The sequence below is a fragment of the Schistocerca nitens genome, chromosome 4, assembly GCF_023898315.1.
Source record: "Schistocerca nitens isolate TAMUIC-IGC-003100 chromosome 4, iqSchNite1.1, whole genome shotgun sequence".
Taxonomy (NCBI): domain Eukaryota; kingdom Metazoa; phylum Arthropoda; class Insecta; order Orthoptera; family Acrididae; genus Schistocerca; species Schistocerca nitens.
Window position 1 is genome coordinate 973,298,462 of NC_064617.1, and position 19,770 is coordinate 973,318,231.

Sequence of the window (19,770 nt, forward strand, 5' to 3'; positions counted from 1 at the left end):
GCCCTGAAATCACATCTGATGGGTCCCCACAACATGACGCCAGCAGTAACGAACTGCTGGAGCTCTCCAAAAGTTGGGAAAAGAATGGGAACGCTACCCAGTCGCCGTCATACTCGTAGGCGAAGGTCGCCAAGGGTACTGCAGAACCACAATTCACCGTGGAACACTATGTTGAACCATTCATCAGCATCCCAGTCACAGCCCCACTCCAGAGGCAATCGTTTGTGTTGTGTTGTCACAGTAAGGTAATCCCCCAGTCCGATCGCTGCTAGTCTCCGACTAATGGTGCGGGGTGACAGTGTTACAGGAAGTCCATTACTCTTTCTCAGATGGTTAGCCCAGATGTAAAGGGGTTACATTGTGCCTGGTGCAAAATATGGCGAGCCTGCCTTGTGGTGATCAAATGTGGTCGACCGCATCCGTGCTGAATATGCATGCCCTCACGTCGTAAAGTAGTCCAACATCATGCCACTGTCACATCTGAATGCCACACAAATTTGGATACTGATTCAACCAAGCGGCCCCTTTCAAATTCAGATGCTGATACCGCTATGTCACAGGAGTACGTAGCACCCCCGTGTCCTTCACATTCGAAGTCTGACGCTGCTCACATTCCTTACATATCCCACCAGGAACGTTAACACCACTAATGCACACTGGTTGCTGTTCAACCTACCGCAGATAACTGCAATTGTGATCATTTACAAACCCGCCAATTGAGTGCACGAAGTTACGCAGATGTCCAACCCTATCTTCAGGTGCGTCACTTTTTTTGTCAGGCAATGTATCTTTCAACCGTTAAAGAACTGACAGCAGGCTTCATTTCTTCTGCAGTTGTCTTAAATATCATTTCACAAGCCCACACCAACACTCAACTGAGAACCTATCTCAAACTTTCAGAATAAAGTGTTATTATTGTAATAAACAATTAAGTAAATTTTAAGTTCCTTTTTGCCGTGCCGCTAATTTTGTAATATTTCATCTAGCCAAAGGATCCGGTTTCAAGCTTTACTATCTCGATGCTTTCTTCTCCTACTTTTCTACTAAAGAAGTAGACATATGGATACCAAATATTATATTACTAACAAATATACACTGAAGCGCCAAAGAAACTGGTGTAGGTATGCGTATTCGACTACAGAGATATGTAAACAGGCAGAATACGGCGCTGCGGTCGGCAATGCCTATATACAAGTGTCTGGCACAGTTGTTAAGACCGGTTGCTGCTGCTGCTACAATGGCAGGTTACAAAGATCTGAGTGAGTTTGAACGGGGTGTTACAGTTGGCGCACGAGCGATGAAATACAGCATCTCCGAGGTAGTGATGAAGTGGGGTTTCCCGTACGACAATGTCACGAGTGTACCGTGAATATCAGGAATCCGGTAAAACATCAAATCTCCGACATCGCTGCGGCCGGAAAAAGACCCTGCAAGAACGGGACCAACGAAGACTGAACATAATCGGTCAACGTGACAGAAGTTTAACTCTTCTGCAAATTGCTGCAGATTTCAATACTGGGCCATCAAGTGCCAGCGCGAGAACAATTGACAAAACGTCATCGATGTGCTATCGGAGCCGAAGGCCCACTCATGTACCCTTGATGATTGCACGACACAAAAGCTTTACGCCTCGCCTGGGCCCGTGAACACCGACATCGGACTTTTTATGACTGGAAACATTTTCCTCGTCGTACTTGTTTCAAATTGCATCCAGTGAATGGAGACAGCCTCATGAATCCATGGACCCTGCATTTCAGCAGGAGACTGTCAAGCTGGAGGCGGCTCTGTAATGGTGTGAGGCGTGAGCAGTTGGAGTGATATGGGTCCCCTGATACGTCTACATACGACTGACAGGTGACACGTACGTAAGCATCCTGTCTGACCTGCATCCACTCATGTCCATTGTGCATTCCGACGGACTTGGACAATTCCTGCAGGACAATGCGACACCCCACACGCCCCGAACTGCTACAGAGTGGCTCCAGGAACACTCAGAAGAGTGTACACACTACGCTGGCCATCAAACTCACCAGATATGAACATTATTGAGCATATCTGGGGTGCCTTGCAACGTGCTGTACAGAAAAGATCTCGACCCCCTCTCGGATTTATGGACAGTCCTGCAGGATTCATGGCGTCAGTTCTCTCCAGCACTATTTCAGACATTCGTGACAAAACATAAAAACACCTACAGCCGTCCTTATGATTTTATTTTATTTTGTCGCTACCAGTTTCGACGCTTCATTGCGTCATCTGCAGGCTGTTTTGATGCATCCCCATGCATAACCCATCGTTGCCAGCATTACTGCATTCTCAGGTGTGTCAGCAATCCAACTGTAAACTGAGTGCTGACAGATTATCTGCGAATCCAGTAATGCTAGCAACTGACGGGTTATGCATGGGGGTCGTATCAACCTGTACCGCATCAAAACAGCCTGAAGATGACGGCAATGACGCGTCGAAACTGGTAGCGACAAATTAAAATAAAATCGTAAGGACGGCTGTAGATGTTTTTGTTTTTTGTCACGATAGTAAACGGCCGTCGTCCCAGAGACGTCTTGCAAAAAGGATGGACATACAAAAGATTTCAGACATTGGTCGAGTCCATGCCACGTCGTGTTGCGGAACTTCTGCGTGCTCGCGGGAACCCTACACGATATTAGGCAAGTGTATGAGTTTCTTTGGCTCCTCAGTGTATTTGAATAGCATGAAATCAGAAGTTTTAGAAGAACTATGAAACCTGGCAACTACTAAGATACATTGTAAACAACAAACCAAAAAATTATTTAAGTAATGAATGATTATATTCCAGTCCAAACGTCTCGGGCGAGACGCAGTCACAATAACACAAAGGTTAAGAAGATTTTTTGAAGTAAAGGATAGCATTGTTCGACTGTTACGGATTAACGTACAGATAAAACCACCATAGATCGCACATAATTTTATTTATTACTAGTTTCGTTCATCAGACACGAGCACCTTCAGTGTCTTAATGGAAATACGTTAATGGTTTAACCTTTTTTTAAATCCTTAATGTGTCGCCATCAGAGCAATAAATAGCTGAGCGAAACTAGAGGGAGAGTAAAGTACGAAGGTGGTTTCCTAAGTCTGGTAAATTTCCGTAAAAAATGGAACATTTTTGTTGGGCCTTTATGGTAAGTATATTTGTTAGTCCGTGCATCGTATAAACAATGTCAACAATATACAGTATACAGTTAATTGCTTACAGTCGTCTGGATTGGTAGGAGTGTCGACTGCTATTGAAAATGGAGAAAACAGTTTGGTGCTATTATTAAACATTTTCATTTGAAGGGTTGGACTGTCGCACAAACCTAATCAGAATTGGATGGAGCTCACGCGTCCTCTCCACCATAAATGACGGCCATTTAATTTTGGATTAATGAACCTGAAAGTGGCCGGACAAGCACAGAAGGCGAAACGCTCTCCGGCCATCCAGCTGAAGTCACCACAAAGGAAACTATCGACTAAATCGATGATACGGTCAAGGAAATCCGCCGAATAAAAATTCGTGGGATTGCTGAGACGGTAGGAATCTCGACTGAGCGAATACATAACATTCTGCACAGATAATTGGCTTCGAGAAAGCTGGTCACAGTCGATCAAAAGAGCATCCAGTACAACACCTGAACACAACATCTGGCTATGTTTAATCGCAATCTACAGGACTTTTTGCGGTGATTTGTGAGTATTAATGAAACCTGGATCCATAACTATAGATCAGTCAAAACGGCGATCAACACAATGGACAAAAGCTGCTGAAAGTACAGCGATGAAGGCAAAGACCATTTTGTCAGCTGGGATCCCAAGGACTATTTGGAAAAAGGCAGAACCATAACTGTATCCTATTACACTTCATTGTTGGATCGTCTGAAACTTGAGTTGGCTGAAACAAGATCAAGGGTGCCACGCAAAATAGTACTCATTCACCAGGATAATGCATCTTCCCACAAAACAGCGATAACCACACTTGAGATCAAATGACTTCTTCCTGTTCCGTAACATGAAATTTGGCTTGCTGGAAGCTGGAGGATCTCCGGAACAAGTGTACATCGCTCATATGAGACTGTCTCGAGAAGTAAAATCAGAGGTTAGGAAACGAACATTTTTTTTTTACTTTTTTACCAGAATTATCAAACTACATTCGTAATACTGGCCCGGAAAATATTTGCAAGACTGACATGAAATTATTCATGTTCATCGACATAACTGTCGATCTTAGGGAATGATGGAAACCGTGATTTCGTTGCTGTCACATGTCTGCACATGCGCATCTCCCGCATGCTCTGTCCGAGTACTTCGCTGTGTTACGTCTGAGTGAGAGTAGACGTGTTTAGTGACCAGTTGGATGCAACACATGATGCTGTCCCTATGAAACAGGGTGTGTTCAACGTACAGATCCCGACGAAATCTCAACGCCCTTTATCTGCGCAAGCAGGAATTCAGAGACCTATGTCGAAACATTGCCGAAAATGATATGTATATGTATTCTTAGAAATTTTACTGTTGTGCCTAACTAAAGCGTCCAGATGAACTTTTCCGTGTTGCGTTCTGACGAGAAGTGGGATCAGGACTTTTGGATGCTGTTTTTGATTTCTTCAAATGAGGTCTGGTCCGATCTGCCAGGGTATGTGAACTCACAAAAAATGCGCAATTATGCGTCACAAAATAGGTCAATTCTACATCAGGCTTATTGTAAATATTTTTCGGGCCATTTTTATTTTGCTCACCCAGTAGTGATCAATAAAATGTGAGCTGTGGTCATCTGAACATAAAGAATGTCTTTTGCAAGATAAATCAGAGATCGCACGGAACGATTTTCGCACATGCTATTCGAAAGTGGGACGGTCAACAAATAGCGTGAAAGTGGTTCTACGAATCCTTTGTCAAACACTTGTGCGTAAAATGCAGAGTAATAATATAGATGCAGGACCTGCTTACGGGATTAGAAAAATATGTTCCTATTAAATAACTGTGTACATAAATAATCACAAGCTCGCTAAATATCTCAAGTGCCAACAAATAACAGTCTTAAATCACGTAGGAAGATAAAGGGCGACAGGGATGATGACTTCGTCTTTGATTTTATCCTTCGGTGCAATACAGCCTATTTTTCTCCTGTATGGGAAACCGAAACATTTATGCAACACTTCCGTGTTTCTTTGTTACTTATTCGGAAAGAAATACTACTCCCATCTGGAGACATAATTTATATTCCGTAAGTTACGTTCCATGACGTCTTCCTGATATCAGGGGCACTACAGGCAAAATAAACTTTCTATGTGAACATGTTTTCTCTAAGCCACGAAGTCTTATTCAACAATGAACGCTCATCTACTACCTTGAAATATGGATGTCCATGCTCCGATGGCCGCGCCTGGAAGTCCATTGCAGCAGCGTCTCAATTTTAACATCGTCGAGCAACTGCGAAAAAAGGAGCACTCCACATGGGCTACACCTGCTACACAGTTGTCTCGCCACCAATACCTACTGGATAGAAATCACGGTTCTAAGCCTAGATAACAATGCTCAATCACTCTTACGCAAACGACTGAGATCATTTACGATCTATGGTCTGCGGTCTCCCTTGGTAGTCGAGCGAAACAGCTGAAAGCGCAATACGTTCAGTCGCCAGCGTTCCTTAGAAAGTACAACGCTATACTTCAATACGACACATGAAATACCAAAACGAAAGTTCGCCGTTGCATCCTTGGAATTTTAAGGCGTATGATTGGGCAAGTACAACATTCAGCTCGTTCGTAATGTGCACAGAAAAATTCGACACTTCAGAGATCCTAGCGAGAAAAAGAATGCGCGAAGCAACCACATCTCGATACACTCACATGACTGTCTCTGGAAACAGCAGAGTATCAGTCATATACATTCGTTGTCAGATGTGAGAGTATACATTCTCCTTTCTCTACATGTGTAGTCGAATTAAAAACGACTAATAAGCTTCTTTATTGGGAAAGGTGAAATGCACCATGCATGTTAAGGTACGGAATTCAGTTTTTCTGATGTACCAAAAGACTCTTTCGTTGAATGGTTTACTATTGAATCCATCCGTTTCTCTAATAGTAAGTTTGTATGCATCCGCCGGGAGCACACGCCTAAATGGTGACAATGATTGCTATGCGTCACAGACAACTCTTTTTCCCTATTTCGCATGAAATTTCTGGAGAGTGTACCCGCAAACACTGAGCACTTCTACAGATGTCGAGTATCAATATGGTGCCACTGACAACTTACAGTAGTGACCCACTGGCGGAATTCCAATTGATTTTGTAAACATTTATGATGGCCAACGACTAGACAATAGGTAGAGTTAAATCCGTCGCTAAGGCCTCCGGAATGTAGCAGATTCAGCCGTGGATCACATGATCAAACCATCAGGTCAGTGCTTCCGTAATGATTCTTAATTATCTGATTATACTGACACAAATGAAATTTTACTACATACTACTTTCACGACCCGCGTTGTCTAAATTGTGATGCCCGTTTTTTTTTCTTTTTGTTTTAAATCTTAGAAGGAAATCGTCCCTCTGCTTCACAATAGTGAAAGTGTATTGAATTTTTCTGTGTCAGTGTGGTCTTTATGTGACTCAGATAATGTCGCCGAGCATAAGAATATCCAATGATCTCTCAAATTCTGTACTTTTGTTCCCGCCCCAAATGTCTATACAATAGGCCTTTTCATAATATTTCTATGTTCTACAGAAGTGAGCTTGCCACGTACGTTCAGTTCACAGTGTCACTGCTTTACTCACGGTCGTGCAACACTTATGATGGGCTATCTTACTCTCGTAGGCACGCTGGAGTGCAGTGTTCGGTATTTTTGGGGTCATAAGTAAAGCGAGAATTAATACAAAACCGCCCAGATGCTGTAGACTCAGCCGCCCCTCCCGAAGAGGTTTCATGTGAGCAAGTCCACAGAACGAATTTCTTACAACCATCAGTTCAAGTGAGTACAAAACACTTGATACAGTCAATACTGGTATAAGAGCATTTCCCAGTTAGTGCATACTTCAGTCCCGCCTTTTGCCTGTGATATTTATCACAATATGTTACCAAATGTCATATGATTCTGGAGGCTGACAAGAATCCTAACGTCATAAAAGAATACCAGGAGTTCCACTATTTGTGGTGAATAATCGTTCAGAAAAAGTCAGTTTTATCGTTCCGAAGTACTGTACCTGAAGGCGCTTCTCAAACAATAATTCACTGAATCTTGTTTGTACAACTAAGAGCGAGAGACAAAAGGTTTCTTACTGTGTGCCGTGAACAGGTTGCCACTATATATCTTTATTTAATTGAACTTCAAGATCGTTGATCGAGTGTGTCTACCAACTTTCAAGTTGAAACTGACCTCTGCAGTTTCTTTAACACATGCTTATTGCATTTTTAAGGAATTCTTGTACCTCGTGTAAGCTGATCAATTAGTGACTATACACGCTGCCTGTACAATGCATTAGCCTCTTCTTTACGGGGCTAATACGTGAACAGATGTCAAGAAATCTTTTTTTTTAATTTGTGCCTCAAAAATTCTCTGTAGCTTTCTAAACAAGTAAAAGTTTGCTTCCAGGAAACTTAACCGAATAGAGACTCAAAATTAGAAGAATTCAAAAGTGGTTGCACATATGATGGACACTCCCATGTCAGATAGCTGTGTTTGATAATTCTGTTCTCGCCATTAGCATTCTTTGCCATTTGACCCAAAATTATTAGAGAAGTGTTTACACAGTAAGACCAAAAACACAAATGAGAGTTTTAACAACTGTATTTTGGAACTGTTCTGGTAGGATTAAATACTCTGAAAATGGGTGTGCTGGATGCTCTGCTATGTTTCAATGATGGTGCAGTGTCAAGGTTTAAGATTATGGAATTGATGAGAGTGCCTGGTGGACCAAATATGCAAATAGCTTACATCGCAATTAAGCACAGGAGACTCTTCCAAGCAGAGGAATTAGTATTGGAAACCAGCAAAGAAGCAAGAATAAGAAGTAGTGTGGAAAAGAAAAGGGAGAAAGAACACCAGAAACAAGATGAATATCAATGTGGGATGTATTTGTGTTATGCAGATAGAGAAGTTTTAACTTGAATTTCCAAAAGTTCACATTTTTATGTTCTGGTACAACGGTTACAAACTATCAAATATATAGGGCTGAAATTTTGTATACTGAAAATGTGCTTACGTAACTAAAAAGTCGAGTATTCTTACGACTCAAATTTGAAACTTGAGGACACTGAAGAAAAACAAACTTTTGATAATCATTAAAAAATTTTAACTAATTTATGATAGCAACATCTTGTTAAAATGTCTAACTTAAAGATAATAGTGTAAAGAACTTCCAGAAAAAAAAGGAAAATCAAGCTTCTACATCGTTTTTATTTCAAGGTACGTTTACCTACGCCGAATGTAAGTAACATGCTTGATTTCACTTGCAACACAAAATGCAATTTACAAAAAAAAGCTGTGGTTTATTCATCAAAAGGTCTCCAACAGAGCTGTTAAAATATGATAAGCATTACATGTGCTCATAACTTATTCTTTGAACTATACTATTTAGAAAACAAATTTTTGAAAGAGTTCCCCTTGTTTTCACGAACCAGTCCCCTTAAAATCAATTTCAATTTCTCAGTATCCTATCAATGAAGCGATGCGCGAAACATGTGTTACCTATAGTTGAGCTGATAACGAAAGGCGCTTGCGACCCCCTCGAAAAAATAAAGTTATGTACCGGGAATTATATTTTGTTGTTTGCAGGTACATAATTAAATCCCAGTGCAACTGTACCGTCACACTCCTCCAGAGGAGCCAAAACAAAATGGCACAGCCCACTGAAAAAAAAAAAAAAAATGGCGTACTTCGGTAATTCGTTTTCGGCAGCAGCGGAAATGTTGCAGCTGTCGTGGCCCCCTCCAGATGAGACCTCTACCGTCTCGGTTACTCTGACACAGCTAAAACATTTCCGCTGCTGCCGAAAACTACGTACCGCACGATATACCTTTTTTTTTTCAATGGGCTTTGCTATTTTGTTTTGATTTTCCGGCAGCGTCCTATAGTACTGTGACGCGGAAATTGCAATGTGTTCCAGGACTGCGGACAGTTAGCTGCAAACAAAGAAATAATTAACAGCGTAACTCATTTTTCGAGGTGATAATCAAAACTTTACGGCTACCATCGTACTTATAACTAACCAAGTATTGTTCTTTGTATTTGCAATTAACTTGTTGTGTCTACATCTATACTCTGCAAACCACCGTTATTACCAGAGGCAGAGGGTACATTCCATTGTGCCAGTTCTTAGGGTTTCTTCCCGTTCCATTCACTATGGAGTGCGGGAAGAATGATTGAATGAATGCCTCTGTGCGTACAATAATTATTCTAATCTTATCCTCACGATCCCTATGTTATTGATACGTAGGTGGTTGTAGTATATTCCTAGAGTGATCATTTAAAGCCGATTCTTGAAACTTTGTTACTGGACTTTCTCGGGATGGTTTTCCTCTATCTTAAAGAGTCTTCCAGTTCAGTTCCTTCAATATCTCTGTGACACTTTACCAAGGATCAAACAAACCTGTGACTATTCGTGCTGTCCTTCTCTATGTTCGTTCAATATCCCCTGTTAGTCCATTCTAGAACCGGCGGCACTAGTGATTTGTAAACAATCTCCTCCGTAGACTGATTGCACTTCCTCAGTATTCTACCGATAAACGAAAGACTACCACCTACTTTACCCACGACTGAGACAATGCGATCATTACATTTGATATCAAAAATGGCTCTGAGCACTACGGGACTTAACATCTGAGGTCATCAGTCCCCTAGAACTTAGAACTACTTAAACCTATCTAACCTAAGGACATCACACACATCCATGCCCGAGGCAGGATTCGAACCTGCGACCGTAGCAGTCCCGCGGTTCCGGACTGCAGCGCCTAGAACCGCACGGCCACCGCGGCCGGCACATTTGATATCCCACAAAGTGTTACACGTAGATATTTGCATGAGTTGGCAGCCGGCCGATGTGGCCGAGCGGTTCTAGGCGCTTCAGTCTGGAACCACGCGACGACTACGGTCGCAGGTTCGAATCCTGCCTCGGGCATCGATGTGTGTGATCTCCTTAGGTTAATTAGGTGTAAGTAGTTCTAAGTTCTAGGGGACTGATGACCTCAAATGTTAAGTACTGTAGTGCTCAGAGTCTTTTTTTTTTTGCATGAGTTGGCCGATTCCAACAGTGACTCACTGATATTATAGTTACAGGATACTACTTTTATGTCTCTTTCTGGAATGCTCTACTTTACATTTCTGAACATTTAAAGCAAGTTATGAATCTTTGCACCACTTCCAAATCTTATCAACATCTGACTGAATATTTATGTAGCTTCTTTCAGACAATACTTCATTATAGATAACTTTATTATCTGCAAGAAGTCCACTAGTTCATTAACAGCAACAGTCTTAACACGCTTCCCCAGAGCACACTAAGTTACTGGACATTGGCTACTTCCGCAAAATCCATCGTTTTCGCCACAGTGTTGAAGTGCGAACCATCCAAGATAAACTGCGTCATCCCTACCAAAAAGTCCTCAATCGAGTCACAAATTTCACTCGAGACCCCATGTGATCATACTTTTGAGAATAATCGTAGGATGGTACTGAGTCAAACGCTTTTCGGAAATCAAGAAATACTGCATTCACCTGCCTGCCTTGATCCAAAGCTTTAAGTATACCATGTGAGGAAAGTGCGATTTGGGTTTCACACTATCGATGTTTTCGGAATCCACGCTGGTTGCCATGAAGGAGGTCATTCTGTTCGAGATACTTCATTATGTTTGAGGTCATAATGTGTGCTAAAATTCTAGAACAAACCGATGACAAGGATATTGGACGGTAGTTCAATAATTTCCTAATTAATGTTACTAACAAGCTTGGTTGATTTTGGTACTTACCAGAGCGTCCGATTTGGTCCCAGTGATTATTAATATCTTGTCTTACCTAATATGTGAAGCTTTTCATCCCAACTGTTTACTAGAATTTGTGGCAATCCTAGCGATGCACAATCGTGGCGCCTTGGAAACTTCTGTAGCTGATACATGTTTGTCCTCGTGGCTGCTACAGTGGGGTTGCTACGACTTCAACTGTCACTCGGGTTTCCTTTCTTGCTGAAGTTTCTAATCTTCGTCCTCTCTTCTTTTGCTTCTCCATTAATGTACGTGTGGTAGCCTCAAATGCCAGTATGTTCTTCAGGTTACTGGCATAAGCCCTTTACAATATGCTGGTCTGTCCAATTTTCTCATGATTTGTAGCTTCCACATTAAAAAGGTAGTTTTGACTATCATTTTCATTTGCTCTTCAATTAGTATGTACATTGGTATCCTAATTATGTACTCGCAACCCATATACTCCATATACAATGTTTTTACAACTTTTAAATGTCATTAAAATCCGTAAGGTGGATATAGTAACATTGTACATAAAAGGGCAAAATGGGTTAGTAGCAGTTTTCTTTACTCCACACTGAAAACAATACGTCTTCTACGGCATCAAACCATTAGGAATTAGATGGGAAAGGAATCTTGGACAAGAATCTTCGATAAGTTTCACAAAATATTTCTTTCCACTATACGAGGAATTTCATTTACCATTTGCAATATAATTTTTTTGCATCACTGTCTCATTCTACTATCACCAAAAAACTAAATATATACTATATGCTAGTATTACACGAGATTCTTTATTGTGAAGCTTACAACCTGTGTTGAAATTCAGCACATTACAGGTCCCTCTTTAAACAATCGCCTAACATACAAGCCTCGCTGAGCATTCCGAACACGTAAGGTAATGATTTGCGATGTACACTCGAGAATTAAATCTCACTTCGAAAATATGAAGTAGGTAATGTAACAAATTACATCTGTCAGTCATTGAGCCCACGAATGATTTTACTACCATTAGCGAAGAAAGGAAGATATCGTTGGGGCTACTAACACAATGAAAATGAAGATGCTTTAAAACATTTACTGGAAACGCTACAGAAATCGTTGAACTACTACTCAACAAATACAACATTGCAAATGTTACATCTTTTTGTCAACAAGCAGTAAAGGAAACAAAAGAAAATTTTGGCGAAGTTAATGCTTAGGGAGAAATAATAAAAACTCTTAACGTTTGCCAATGACATCATTGTCCGAGACAGCGAAGGACTTGGTAGAACTGCTGAATGGCATGGTTTTTGTCTCTAAAGAAGAATATAAGATGAACAACAAAAAAAGCTGAACAAGGGTAATGGAATTAGTCGAATTAAACCAGGCAATGTTGATGGAATTAGGTTAGGAGACGAAAAGTTGTGGTCGAGTTTTTTCTATTTGGACAGTTAAATAACTATTGATGGCTGCAGTAAGGGGATATAATACGAAGGGTGGAACTTTAATCGTGGCAACTATTTATTTACAGTTCGTACAAAATAGATACGTGTTTCCAAGATTTACTGACCTTCAAAGTGGTCACCAGCATTGTATATAACACGTAGCCAGCGACATGGAAGTCGTAGCATACTCTTAGCAGTGCCAGTTGTGTTGACAGTTCGAGCGGCGCTGTCTATTGCCTGACGAATCTGTAGCAGTTCTGAAGCGAATGCCTTGAAGTGTTTCCTTCAGTTTAGAAATCGAATTGAACTTACAAGGGCTTAAGTCAGGGGAGTGCAGTAGGTGGTATAGCACTCAGCAGCCCCATCAGTCGAACACTGTACGTGCTTTAGCATTGTCCTGCACAATGATGGTCAGGTCATGCAGAAAGTGTCATTACTTCTGTCTCTACGCTGTTCATTTTGGAACACAACCTACGACCAGCTTAGAGACAGAAGTGATGACACTTTCTGCATGACCTGACCATCATTTTGCAGGACAATGCTCAAGCAAGTACAGTGCAAGCTGTTACTGATTTGTTTGACTGACGGGGGCTGCAAAGTGCTATACCACCTACAGCACTCACCTGACCTAAGCCCTCGTAAGTTCAACTCGATTTCGCTTCAGAACTGCAACAAATTCGTCGGGCAATGGACCGCGTCGCTCGAACTGTCAACACAACTGGCACTGCTAAGAATATCCTACGACTTCCACATCGCTGGCAACGGGTTATACACATTGCTGGTGACTATTTTGAAGGTCAGTAAAACTTTGAGACTCTTATCTATTTTGTACGAGATGTAAATAAACACTTGCCACTCTTGAAGTTCCGACCCTCGTATGAAGGGCTGCAATGACAAGAAAAGCATTTTTGAAGAAGAGAAATTTGGTAACATCGAGTATAGGTTTAAGTGTTAAGAACTCTTTCCTGAATGTATTTGTCTTGAGTGTAGTCTTGTCTGGAAGTGAAACGTGGGCAGTGAACAAGTCATAAAATAAGACAGTAGAAGCTTTTAAATTGTGATGATACCGAAGAATGCTTTGGAGAGATCATATCTAATGAGGAGGTCCTGCAGAGCATTGGGGTGAAAGAAATTTGTGGAACCATTGGACTAAAAGATGGGATCTTCTCATCGGACGTTATGAGACGTCAAGCGATCTCCAATTAAGTATTAGAGGGAAAGTAGGAGGTAAAAATTGGGAGGGAGACCCAAGAGATGAAAACAGCAAGCAGGTTCAAGTGATGTAGGTTGGAGTACTTTGGAGACGACTGAGCTTGCACAGGATATAGTAGTATAGAGAGCTGCATCAAACCAATTGACCGAAGATGGCAACAACACGGTCATCTTGAGAAACCGGCTGCACCTTTTGGACGTTGCGAGAACGGCATCGAAGAAATCCCACCAGATGTTGGAAAAGGCGGAATTCTCTAGAAGAAATATCAGCACCATTAAATAAATCGTCAAACACCTCAAAATAGCAACTTAGGAAATACGTTGTGTTACAGAGTCAATGCGCGAGACCACTGCAAAACTTCTACACATCTAGTCTAAACGGCCCTTCTCAGTTTCTAAGATAGGAGTAAGTGCGTGAATGGCTGCTAAGTTCTGTAACTGTACAGCGTCGAACTGATGTCATTCTTTGACGAGGGACGGCTGCCCACTCTGCTCTTCAACATGAGGTTTGTGACAACATCTTAAAACCTGTGAGGGACACACCTGTATACTACACAGAGCTGAGGCCAAATTTTGAGCGGTGCTGCATTCTGCGGGTCGAATGCTGTCAAATATCTGTTCTCGCCGTTGCCAATGCGAGACAAAGCGATCTGGAAGTGCTACTACGTCCTACATACTTCACGCATAAGCATTTGCTTTTGGCAGCATACTGCCTGAAAACCTTTGTCTCTGTGGTGGCCGTATCGTCTGAATAAACATTCCGAAAAACCTACCCACTGAGTAGGACAATTAAAGATTCGTGTTTTACACATTGAGTAAATTCATTATTTTTGTCCATTTCTATGAGCTACACTATTGATGGCATAAACCAGTAAATAATTATAATGCCAGTAACAAAGAGCTCCCAACCAATCCTCTATATTTGGAGGATGCTGTTTTGCTGCAGATGCATAAGCGAGTATCCGCACATGGATAACAACCTAAAAATTCATTCGAAATATAACTACGTAGTTTACGAATAAAATGATAAGATGTTCAGCAAACGGTGCCTAGTTACAATGTTAACAGCTAGCAGTGTCAATCTCTCTTATGAAGATTTTCTCGTCGTCAGTTTTTTCAACATGTCTGATGTAGCCCGCCGCCTATTCCTCTTGTGTCAACTTCTGCATCTCAGAGTAACACTTGCAGCCTATGGTTTGTTTTCAATTATTTGCTGAATTTATTCCAATCTCTGTCTTCTCCTACAGTTTTTACCCTCAACAGTTCCCTCAAATATCATTGAAGTTATTCCGCAATGTCTTGACACATCCCATACCATCTCGTCTCTCTTTCCTGCCAGTTTTTCGCATGTTCCTCTTCTTGTCAGTTCTCCAAAGAACCTCATTTCTTCTCAGTCCATCTAATTTTCAACATCCTTCTACATCAGATCATCACTAACGTTTCGATTCTCTTTTTTCTGTTCTCCCTGTTCATGGTTCATTTGAATACAATGCTGTGTTCCAAATGTACAGACTCAGAAAATCCTTCCTCAAACCAAGATACTCCAGAACAGCACACTGGACTCTTTGTTATTAATCATAAATGCGAGTAGTTCAATTCTTTACCCGCAGTTTTACTTCGTGAGCTCGTCCTCCAGAGACCATGTACCACATGAATGGGTAATGCACACACAAGATGACGCGAACAGTGTTCATTCTTAACAAGTTCATGCGCCTTCCCTGTCACGAGATACCTCGCAGAACGATGTCCAAGACTAACAAGAGACTAGCTTTCAGCACTAGCCAACCGGTATATTGATTCACAATGCACCCTCTACTCAAAATGTCACTGGAGGCCACACAGCCATGGATAATTATTTTACAGAATGCATTTTCTCTGTCAGCCAACATTCAACACCATACGGAACGTCTCTTTGCATTTGACCGTGCGACTTAAGACTCATGAATAAAAGCAATTAGATTCCGATGGAAGCGCATATCCTGAGTGGGAACGGCGATGAACGAGTATCGATTTCTCAGTCCATTCTTCCTCAATGCACTAGGATCTCTCGGGACCTAACGCGCGGCCAGTGGTTGCTTTTCTTACTTACCCATGAAGTATGAAATATCTTACCTAAGCGTATGTGTGTGTGTGTGTGTGTGTGTGTGTGTGTGTGTGTGAACGGGTTCATCACCTGTCACACCCATTAACTGGCCGAAGGTAGGAGTCCATCAGCTCTGCGTAGGCCCATTTTACCATCACAATGTCTCGGTGCGAATACTAGCTACGCACTTGATCGATGCTGCAAGTAACCTCACTGCACACAATAATTTTCTGTAGCAGAGTATGGAAGCTTCTGACTGCAATAGCCAACAGTTCGCAAGAAAGAGTCCAGTTTTTTAAGCATTCATTTACAATATTCAGCAATACTTTTAACCAGGCTCTTAAAACCAAAATTACATTTTCACTGAATACAAAACGCCACTAATGGTTAAAGGTAAAACACTAAGCGATGAGAGAGAGTGAATGCGTATGTAAAAAAAGTCTCCTTTAACTCATATCCAACATGTCAGTTTTCGTCAAGTGATTGTGAAATTTGATATGAAGTTAACAGTCGCAAGTTTCTAGGTATTTAAAGTGAAGACTTTGACTTCATTTGTATTTTAACTATCTAAAGCGTTGTGCAAAAAGTTAGTAACTACATTTGACAATACTTTGAGAAAAATATTTCAAGAAAACTTTAATCAAGAAGGCAAATCTGAATGGGGAACAACAAATACCTCAGTTCAGAGTCTTTCTTTCCATTAGCTTGCGTCCACATTGAATGAATTCCATTACTTACGTACAGCCATGAACAGTTCTCACGTTTATTTGGAACCAAAATCAGTAGATGGGGATTTTAGATCACCATACGAGGGGAAGATCAACCAACACTTAAAAAGTCGCAAAAGAAACTAATCTCCAATGCTTGTTTGGGCATCAGGCGCAAAAGCAAGAGCATTCACAAGACGATTTTTCTGGTAGTTTCCAGTACAGTCTGGTTCAGAGCCAGTCGTCCCTGATATTGCAATACCGGCAAATGAAACACGAGGAGAAATATTTTGTGATGTCTGCACAACAGTTACTGCCACATGCAAGCGAGAGGTATCAAAAATGGTTCAAATGGCTCTGAGCACTATGGGACTTAACATCTATGGTCATCAGTCCCCTAGAACTTAGAACTACTTAAACCTAACTAACCTAAGGACAGCACACAACACCCAGTCATCACGAGGCAGAGAAAATCCCTGACCCCGCCGGTAATCGAACCCGGGAACCCGGGCGCGGCGAGAGGTATCAGTTACAACAAAGTTAGTGAAAGATTAGCTCACAAATGTTTTCAGATTGGGAGCGCAATGTAGTAGCGTTGAACTGCCGCTTGCATGTGGTAGCGATGTTTTACGTGGATTTGAAACATGGTTCCTTTAAGTTTTCAAGTGATCAAACTGCTTACACTCGCATGATTTACCAAAAGCCCCGACGACACGTGAGACTGGAATCAAGGAGTGGTTCCACTTGGACTGGATTCCAAAACATGACACCCTAAAAACTGAAACTTCCTGGCAAATTAAAACTGTGTGCCCGACCGAGACTCGAACTCGGGACCTTTGCCTTTCGCGGGCAAGTGCTCTACCACTGAGCTACCGAAGCACGACTCACGACCGGTACTCACAGCTTTACTTCTGCCAGTACCTCGTCTCCTACCTTCCAAACTTTACAGAAGCTCTCCTGCGAACCTTGCAGAACTAGCACTCCTGAAAGAAAGGATATTGCGGAGACATGGCTTAGCCACAGCCCGGGGGATGTTTCCAGAATGAGATTTTCACTCTGCAGCGGAGTGTGGCACACAGTTTTAATTTGCCAGGAAGTTTCATATCAGCGCACACTCCGCTGCAGAGTGAAAATCTCATTCTGGAAACATCCCCCGGGCTGTGGCTAAGCCATGTCTCCGCAATATCCTTTCTTTCAGGAGTGCTAGTTCTGCAAGGTTCGCAGGAGAGCTTCTGTAAAGTTTGGAAGGTAGGAGACGAGGTACTGGCAGAAGTAAAGCTCTGAGTACCGGTCGTGAGTCGTGCTTCGGTAGCTCAGTGGTAGAGCACTTGCCCGCGAAAGGCAAAGGTCCCGAGTTCGAGTCTCGGTCGGACACACAGTTTTAATTTGCCAGGAAGTTTCATATCAGCGCACACTCCGCTGCAGAGTGAAAATCTCATTCTGGAAACTCTAAAAACTCCCTGACAGGCAAAATGTATGCAGGAACTAATCTTAAACACGCACTTCGTCTTTCGCGGACAACACTTCAGCAGTTGGGCAGTAGCACATGCGTTATGGCTGCCTACACACCATTCTTCCGGTTTCTTACTCTCCAAAGCTCCACGAAAGCCCTCCCGCATTCTTTGCTGCACTAGCATTCCAGGCAAAAAGGATGAAGCAAGAAAAGCCCGAAACAGCCTGGAGGCTGTTTCCTGGTCGATACGCCTCTTACGAGGCTAGCGTGGCTTTCTACAAGGTTTACAAGTTAACTAGCCGACTTCAACAGCTAAGCGTTTGGACTAGAGCCATCTCAAAAATCACCTACAGATAATTGCCTGGCGGGAATGTTACAGCGCAGATGACATTTGTACAAGAAACGTTGCGATTCGTCGAAGTTTCAACACGGTTGAAACCCTGAGAACTATTCATCAGTTCCATCCCGGCTCATCTCGTATTCTCCCTAAGCCGAGAGAACGGACCCCCCTATGCATCGCTCAAGCAACAAGCTATACGGGTCCGCTGACGCCAACGAGACCTGTCACGCCACGTTGCCATATCAGATGCAGCGTCGCACTCTGGGTTTCCGCTGAAACGGGGCCATCACTGCCTCGTTTGCTAGACGAATGTCGAAACGGATTGTGAATCTGATACTTCAAGCAGCTAGCACAAACGAGCTACCAGTCAAATTAATTATTTCGGCATTAATTTCTTGTTGAATACTCTTCCGAATGATCCACATTACTAGCTTTCCACACTGAAGTATAATTATGTAACTACCAGGCTGTAACGTTGGAAGCTGAAGAAGTGAATTAAAATGTATGCTGCAGCCAGGACTGAAACCCAGGTCTTCTTGCTTACTAGGCAGATATGCTGACCATTACACCACCACAGCTTTATGGTCAACATTGCTGCACGAACTACCCAAGTCAAATACCCTCCCCCAACACAAACTCCTGGCTGCAGCATAAATTTTAATTCACTTCTTCAGCTTCCAACGTCATCGTAGATACATTAGAGATTTAAATGTCTCACGGAAAATTTAATTTCAGATCTGTACCAAAGCTGTGTTCAAAATCTGCGTACAACTGGTGTCTGAGCGGAGGAAACAGTATTTGTCGTCACTGCCAACGAAGGACTCTCCCCCACACACACACCATTGCAACGGCAGAGTGTGTGTGTGTGTGTGTGTGTGTGTGTGTGTGTGTGTGTGTGAGAGAGAGAGAGAGAGAGAGAGAGAGAGGGGGGGAGGGAGAGAGAGAGGGAGAGAGAGAGAGAGAGACGAATCGCCAGTCACGTGTTTTATTCATGTATCACAGTTATTCTGCCGAAAAGTAATTTTAGCTTGAAGCAAAAGATAACTGGATGTTTCTTTTCTAAATCATGTGGGCAACTAAATTTCGTTCTAACATCAATTTTATTGATATTCACAGACGGAAAAAATAGCAACACCAAAAAATAATTAATACTGAGTAACGAAATTTTGGGAATATATTTGTTTAGGTACTATATTTAAAAGATTAACACTGCAAGATCAGAGGTTAATGTACACGCGAGATAACACTATTGCAACTATACATTGCTCGTACATAAATACCCGGTGTAACAGCCAGAATGTTGAATGCGAACATGCAAATGTGCATGGATTGTGTTGTACGGGTGCCTGACGTCAGTTTGTAGAATGGAGTTACATGCCTGTAGCACTTTTGTCGGTCAATGCTGGTTGTGGATGTCCGAAGGGCAGATCGGTTGATCCAAGACGATAAGGCAAAATGTCGACACCTATAGGGCATGCTGGGTTACAACAGCGGTATGTGGCTGAGCGTTATCCCGTAGGAAAGCAACCCTAGCGTGCCGTTCATGAATGGCAGCACAACAGGTCGAATCACAAGACTGGCCTACA

General features: G+C 42.1%; 1 protein-coding gene across 1 annotated transcript in view; it reads right to left on the minus strand.

Annotated features, from left to right (window-relative positions):
- The window catches only part of LOC126252733 (activating transcription factor 7-interacting protein 1), a 180,416-nt gene that overhangs the window by 152,909 nt on the left and 7,737 nt on the right, over positions 1-19,770 (minus strand). The window lies entirely within an intron of this gene.